The following is a 6,618-nucleotide window of genomic DNA, read 5'->3' as shown; positions in this document are numbered from 1 at the left end:
ACAGGCAGCTGTGTAATTCACAAGTTAATGGTGGAGGGGTCAGGATGTTCAAAATAAAATTCTTTTGAGTTTGCTAGCTAAGAGCGCTGGAAAGTAACAGTAGGTACAAGTTTCGGTTTTATATGGTAAAAGTTTTCCTGACTACCTTGAGGGTTGAAATAAAATTAAAAAGACTTAGGAAAAAAAAAGAATCATCAACTACAAAAAATTTTACACTTTCTCACTTCAACTACCAAATTTTATATTTTTGTTACGATCAAAAACTGGGAAGTGCTGCCATGCGGGAAAGGGCTTAGCTTGAACAGTGAGTGCTGCCACAGGTCTTAGGGCTTCCTGGTGTTCCTTCCTTGTGATTTTTGCGTCCAGTTTCAGTTGCCCCTTCCACTGGGCATTGGGAACCTTGGGGGATATGAGATTCCTAGACATGACCCCTCTTCCCCCAGCATATTTCCTGGCTCTGACCTTAACAGCTGACTTTGAGCTAAAGGTATTGTGCACACTTAGCAGTGAGCCAGGCCCGAGGGAGCAGGGAGTCAACACCACAAGGAGAGGGGACAGATGGCCAGCAGGGTGCAATGTCACACCAGGGTAAGTCAAGTGTGATCAGTTAACCTTTAGCAGCAGGAGCCACATTTCTTTGTCTCCCCTCACCTCACCTCCAACAAAACAAATTTTTCACTCTTTTTTTCTTTTTTAAAAGCCACTCTCTAGTTCTTTTTTTGTGTTTGTTTAGTTTTGGGGGGGGGGGTGTTTGTTTGTTTGTTTTACATACTATCATATCACAAATGTTAGCCCTGGAAGAGATGAGGGAGGGCTTACAGTTAAATTCCTTCATTTTACAGAAGGGAGATCACTGAAGAGCAGAATCACAACTAGAAAGATATCTTCAATCCTCAATAAAGGGTGAGAATATTCAAAACTCAGACATGAAACTTCTTCCTACCCTTTCAAGGGTATTTTTATTATTTTTACTAGGAAGGAGCACTGAGCCCATTATCCCTGCCCCTTGTGACAGATGTACACCTTGAACAATAATATCATCCAGTGGAATACTAATGACCTTCCTCATGCATAGCCGTGTCCCCCTGGCGGCAAGGAGATACATTCCAAAACCCCCAGTGGATGCCTGAATCGCAGAAGTACCGAAACCTAAATACGTGATTTCTTTTCCTATACATACCAACCTGTGATGAAGCTGAACTTCTAAATTAGGCGCAGTACGAGATTAACAATAATAATAAAAAGAATGACGTAACAATATACTGTGATAGAAGTTACCTAAATGGCTGCTCTCAAAACACCTTAAGGCGCTGTACTCACCCTTCTCCTTGTGAGGGTGGCAGAAAGCAAATGCCTACGTGGGATGACGTAAGGCGAACGTCGCCACGCTATGACGCAGCGTGGGGCTCTTGCTTCCGGGCTCAATCAAGGCTGAGGGTAGGTAATTGGAACTCCAAAAAGCCCATCTGCCGGACAGGGGGACTACTGTATTCTTGTCTGAGGGTTTGGGGATGGGATGCGGACCGGGTCATCTTTTGTCACTTGGTTAGCTTCTCCTGGGGACGTTACTGGCCATCAGAAGTATCCGAAGGTTGCGGTCATAACAGTCCACTGTCAGAGCAGTTCCCCGCTGAGAAAGGCCTAAATCGGGAACTGCCAGCTCACTTCAGCCCCAACGTGCATGTCAGAGGCCAAGCCACACACACAGGCCGGCCCAGGGAGAGCCTCCTCCAGGGCCCTGCGCTTACTCCTCCAAACCCCCACTCCCAGACTCTCCTTTCTCTTCTTCTTTATGTCATTTCCTAAGGAAAGACAATTACCTCGTGTCTGTAGAGGACATCGCTGCAGAGTTTTTAAATACTTCTCATTTAGTCTTGTAATCACTCTAAGTAGCTTACACTTCTTACAGATAAGAGAAAAAGTTATGTAGGGGTTGGAGGATAACATTAAACTCATTACGTACTGAATCCTGACTAAAGAGCTTCCTCTTACCCATCACCAAACAATTCCACATTTATGAGCTCTACGTACGTATAAATCAGAGTACACTTACTAAAACCACTCTGCCAAGAAGGAGACCCCAAGCCCAGAGCTCCTCTATTATGCAAAAGTTGAGAGTAAACTCTTGGCCCAAACATCTGGGGTTTATAGTCAACTCTCCCGTTCAGTAGCTGTGTGACCTGGAGCCAATTACTTACACTCTCTGAACCTTGGTTTCCTATATCTAGAAAACAGAATTATTTCTAGTGTCTAATAGTGGTGTGCTGGTAAACATTTTACTGCTTCTCTGAGAGGAAAAATACTTTATGAATGTGTATTTATTTTTACTGAAAGGCTATATAGCACACAATTTCTAAATTTATAAGAAAGTCTTTACTATAAGTCCAATGTAACCAATTAATTTTCACAGAATGCTTCCTTTATTTTTCCTGAAGTTGCAACTAACAAGTACAGTTCTGACATGAATGTTGCTATTTTAAGTGTATTAATAAAAATGAAATGAAAATGAAAAAAAATTATGCCAGAACTTGATTTGCTCGCCAAAGATGGGAGCAGCTTCTTTGTTGAATCTGATAATGACTTTCAAATACTGACTATTTGGTCTATTTTCCATTTGCAACATTTAATATCTACAGGCAGGAGACATTTTAATTTTAATTTGTATTATTAACAATTTCTCCATCACTTTCTTAAAGCTAGACAACCAGCAAAATAAATCAAGCCGGATTCATAGCATTTGCAGCTTTGCATAGTATAAATAATTCTACTGCGGCCAATTTTGAGTTACCAATGGGCCATCACTTAGGGAGTTGAGAAGAGATGTGCAGGAACACCATTACAAAGTCTTGCCACCATATCCATAAAAATAAAGGTACTGAGCCTCAAAAGCATAAATAAGAGTAAAATGTAATTAGGAAGTGAGTTTTATCTTCTCAAATATAATTCAAATGTAAGCTTATGTAATTTAACTTTTAATAATGGCTGTTTTAATAACCAGCTCCATAAATTTCCAGAAGTCTAACAGTGAGACCTCAAGAGACCTTATAAGCTGCTCCAGCACACCACAACTAGAACAGCATTTACTGGCAATTACTACTTAAGATGCTGTGATTGGTGGCCATTTGCTTCGTGTGCACACAACTTCCACAATACTGTCTGGATTAGTGCCCTGGATTTTCAAGGAAACTCATTTGCATTTGGATAAAAAGAGAAATTCTTGAGCCATACATGTATGTTCAATAAATGTGCAATGAGTAACTAAACCATCAGTTTATTCCTCCAAAGTCCTTTAGATAAAACAGCTTAGAAAGAGAGCAGCCTAACTGTAGGGAGCAAGACGATCAAGAGAGAATGAAAGTGTAGGTGCTTTCCACTTTGGAAATTACCCTACTTGCATTTTACTGCAGAACCTGCACAGGAAATGAAATGGCTGTTGTAGGGGGGGAAATAGATGAAAATTTACAAGCAAAGCAACAAAGTATTGGGGAGGGGGGCGGGTGGAGGGAACTGCTGGGGTTACGGATAAGAATTCAGAAAAAATGAAACTATAGAAAAAACACAGAACTTACCTTAGAGACTTCTCAGAAGATCATTCTCAATTCTGTGGTTACCAGTAGGAAAACAGAGGGGGAAAAAAACATTTGAAAACATCATTTTCATCCCAGGTATTTGAGTCTTCTTTAAAACACTGGTCTCACCATCCTTACTAATTTTTATTACAATGTAGGGGAAATGCTAATTTCGAGACCATGTTTCTGTTCTTGGGACCGTGCCCCCATAGAAAGCATTCTGGAGTGGTTGAGTTCCTCCGAGACTGTCCTTAGGATTCTTCCACCAATTTCGCATTGTGAAGAGCAACTCTAACGTGGCTACTAGAACACAGGCCATAGTTGGTGCTAAACCTTTAGATAGACCACAAATTAAGGAAAGCAAATGTGACAGATTTTAAGAGGCCCAAATGAGTGTAAAACTAAAACCAGATCCATGAATTGACTGTATTCATTCACATGCAGCACTTCCAAAATTCAAAAGGAATTTAATCTACTTTTTCATCAGCTACATTTATTCAGAGCTCAATGTTTATTATACTGTGCAAAAAAGGGACAAAATACAATTTTATAGAGTAATCCACAGAATATGATCAGTATCCTGACCAACAACCAAAGTGGGTTAACATGTTTTTCTCCTGAAATCACACCTTCCAAGGAGTCCCAAGAAGTGCTCAACACAGAAAAAAGGAGAAGGGGGCGCTACTTGGCAGAAGTTTGAGAAAGACTATGTCCCACTGAAAACTTCCTTAAAGAATTCACAATACACACTTGCTCATTAGAGAATGGGACTCACATAAAGACATCTCAGTAACCTTGTTAACCCAGCATTTCCAAGTTATTTGATCAAGGAGCCCATTTCTCCTACCCACCATCGATTATCATCCATAGAAAAGTAGTGGGTATGGGATGCCTGGGTGGCTCAGTCGGTTAAGCAGCTGCCTTCCGCTCAGGTCATGATTCCAGAATCAAGTCCCGCATCAGGCTCCTTGCTCAGCAGGGAGCCTGCTTCTCTCTCTGCCTCTGCCTGCTTGTGCACTCTCCCTCTTTCTCTGATAAATAAATTCTTAAAAAAAAAAAAAAGTAATGGGTATCACTGATCTAGGAAACAACTGTAGTAAGTGCAGATTGAAGTAATGGCCTCAACTTTGCTGGCATGGCTACAGCCCCTAGAAAAGGGGAAAGGAGGTGGTGGTCTTGCTGAGACATTTTATGCCATTTATAGCCAAGGCTCAGTCTTGGCTAGATCAAGCACCCCGTTCTTCTCTCACCATCCCCTTCTAAGACAGATTACAAGATACAGCGAGTCACTATTCAGCTGTCATTACAGAAAATAGCAACAACCTTTGCTGGACTCTCTAAACAAACTAAAATCAAAAGAGTCCTTCATATATACGTTCCACCACGCTGAATCAGAGATTTAGGTTAGATGTACTGCTATGCTCAGGGGAAAGTAGGAAGTTAAATTAGAGTCTTACAAAAACATCGAGATAAAGATATACCAAAAACACACTTGGTTAGAAATAATATTTATTATCCCCTCCCCCCATGTACACATTACTTTTCAGAAACATGAAGATATTATCCATGTCCTCATCAATAACAGTTTGTAGAAAATAAACTTAATTCATATCTTGACAATATATTTCTATCACTTTTTTAAAACAATAGCCATTTTATTTTTCCACATTAGTTCAAGAATAGCTTCAAGTTTTATGTTTTGAATCAAATCAAGACAATCTTTGTTTATAGGCAATTTCCTGACAGATCCCATCCCCCCCAACCCCTAAAAAAAATTCTATATCCTAAGTGATAAACTCTTCTTGTACATTCAGCAAACTTTATATTGGAAAAGAAAAAGAATAATTGAGATAGGTACTTACTCTCGTGCACAGTAATAAATCTAGCTGAGCTTCTAAACCTTGCTTTGCAATGATGTTTACATAAAATAAATCATTTCTTATCAAGTTACAATGGTAATTTCTTGAAATGTAGATACAAAAGCTATACACTTAATCCACTGAAATTGCCTTCTAATTTTTTTTTAATCTGTAATTAAAGCATCACCCTAAGGAAAAGCTTCAACTCAAGAAGATGCTTCCCCTTTCCCTCAGCTATTTCTGTCTAAAGCTTGAATCCTCTCTCAGATCATGTAGAGATACATTAAAAGCACAGGAAAAAAATGTTTTAGCTTGCTGACATAATGCCCTTAAGTTTGCTGACATAATGCCCATATTTTAACTTAAAATGTAAAATCAGAGTTAAAGCATCACTTAATTCATACAGTACATTATCAATTAATCAACAGTGTCCCACTGACCCAGAAGTTTCCCAAACTGGTTGTCTTCTCCACATTTAGTAAGTTTATACCCAATGACTCAATCAAAGAATGTGCTTATAATAGGCTGCTGGTTTAATTTTAGTAGTTTTAATATTGGGCTATTTTCAAATATAGAGATGCTACAAGTGGCATATGAACTATTAATTTTGTTTCCCATTACCTACAGGAAGAATTGTTCAAATAAAATTTTACAAGACAAAATGCAACCCTACATATCTATATATAGATGTATACATGTATATATTGAACCTAACTAAAGTTGTATAAGCAATACTAACATAGTTCTGGTTATACACTCCTAAGACAGTAACTGTTTTAAAGATAACATAAAGAGGCTTAGGCAAAAGGCAAAAACTAAGAACAAACATGATCTTTGAGGTTTTCAGGATTACTTCAAAAAGCCATTTCTATCCCCCATAGAAGAAAACTATGCATTTATCTTAGGAAAAAAAATTATAAAAAGTTAATGCTATCATGTAAAGAATTCACAAAAACTATACTGTATATCCCATAAAAGTCTTACCTATGTAAGGTAAATCACAATTATGGTTTATAATGTATTACAGACATCACCATCACCTTTCCTCTTTAATAATGAGAGGATTTAACTTCTTTTTTTGACTTACTTAACAAGTGCCACAGAAATTCAAGTCCCAGTAGCAACAAGTTAAACAAGATTACAAAATAAGGCATTCTGCTCATGTATCATTAAAGTAACAGGCTGAGTAT

Source organism: Lontra canadensis, unplaced genomic scaffold (genome assembly GCF_010015895.1).
Source record: "Lontra canadensis isolate GAN:19392208 unplaced genomic scaffold, GSC_riverotter_1.0 scaffold20, whole genome shotgun sequence".
Lineage (NCBI taxonomy): Eukaryota > Metazoa > Chordata > Mammalia > Carnivora > Mustelidae > Lontra > Lontra canadensis.
Note: the sequence above shows the minus strand (reverse complement) of the source record.